The sequence below is a fragment of the Arachis hypogaea genome, chromosome 7 (assembly GCF_003086295.3).
Source record: "Arachis hypogaea cultivar Tifrunner chromosome 7, arahy.Tifrunner.gnm2.J5K5, whole genome shotgun sequence".
NCBI lineage: Eukaryota > Viridiplantae > Streptophyta > Magnoliopsida > Fabales > Fabaceae > Arachis > Arachis hypogaea.
Window position 1 is genome coordinate 31429843 of NC_092042.1, and position 1366 is coordinate 31431208.

The 1366-nt window shown below is 43.0% G+C and overlaps 1 non-coding gene across 1 annotated transcript; it reads right to left on the minus strand.

Annotated features, from left to right (window-relative positions):
* Positions 1–204: 204 nt before the first annotated feature.
* LOC112704518 (small nucleolar RNA R71) lies at positions 205–310 on the minus strand. The gene has a single exon (XR_003155140.1). It is a non-coding gene; the product is annotated as a small nucleolar RNA R71 (small nucleolar RNA).
* Positions 311–1366: the final 1056 nt, after the last annotated feature.

Consider the following 1366-nt stretch of genomic DNA (forward strand, 5'->3'; position numbering starts at 1 on the left):
ACTTAAACACCTTCCTGAGAATATGTGACACAGTGAAGTCCAATGGCGTTCAACCTGATGCCTATAGACTGTTGTTGTTCCCATTCTCTCTCAGAGATAAGGCAACCAAGTGGTTGGAGTCTTTTCCAAAGGAGAGCTTGACAACTTGGGATGATGTTATGAACAAGTTCTTAGCAAGATTTTACCCCCCTCAACGAGTCAATCAACTGAGAGCTGAGGTCCAAACTTTCAAGCAACAAGATGGTGAGACTCTATATGAAGCATGGGAGAGGTTTAAAGACCTAACAAGGAGATGTCCTTCTGATATGTTCAATGAATGGGTGCAGCTGCACATCTTCTATGAAGGACTGTCATATGAATCAAAGAAGGCTATAGGCCATTTATCCGGAGGTTCTTTGAACAAGAAGAAGACCATTGAGGAAGCCATAGATGTCATTGAAACTGTAGCTGAGAATGACTACTTCTATGCTTCCGAAAGAGGGAATACTAGAGGGGTAATGGAGCTGAACAATGTAGATGCTCTGCTGGCTCAAAACAAGCTCATCACCAAGCAGCTAGCTGACCTCACCAAGAAGATGGAGAGAAGTCAAGTAGCAGCGATCACCACTTCAACTCAAGAGGAAGCAAGTGAAGATGAAGAAGGCACTCAGGAGCAAGCAAACTACATTGGAAATTCACCTAGACACAACCATGATCCATACTCCAAGACCTACAACCCTGGATGGAGGAATCACCCAAACTTTGGGTGGGGTAGTCAACAAGACCAAGGCCAAGATTAGAGACGTCACAACTCTAACAACAACACAGCTCCCCAACAATTCACACAGAGATCATACCAACAAAACCACATCAATACATCTCACCCTTCTACTTCTACCCTCAATATACCATCATTTGATGACAGAATCTCTAAGATTGAAACCTTACTTGAAAGCATATGCAAAGACATTCAAGACAATAAGGTGTTCAAAGAGGAGGTGAGAGCCAGCATGAAGAATCGAGGGGAAGCAATCAAGAAGCTGGAATTCCAAGTGGGATATTTATTTGAGAAGATTTCCAGACCCACTGATAGCTTCCCAAGTGACACGGAGAAGAATCCGAGAGGTGAAACGAAGAAAGTAAGATGGGAGGATTGCAATATGGTCACTACAAATGACAAGGAGACTGAAGACAAGCCAAGCAAGCTGTCAGAACAACCTGAAAATACCATAATAGAGAAGGAGAAGAAAGACCAACAAGAACCAGAAATCTCACAACAGGAGCTGCTGAGACTATATGCACCATTTCCTCAACTGCTAAAGGGTGCTGTGGGAAAGAGAATGTACTCAAGGTTCTTAGACTCGTTTGCATCTTTGATTGTGAATAT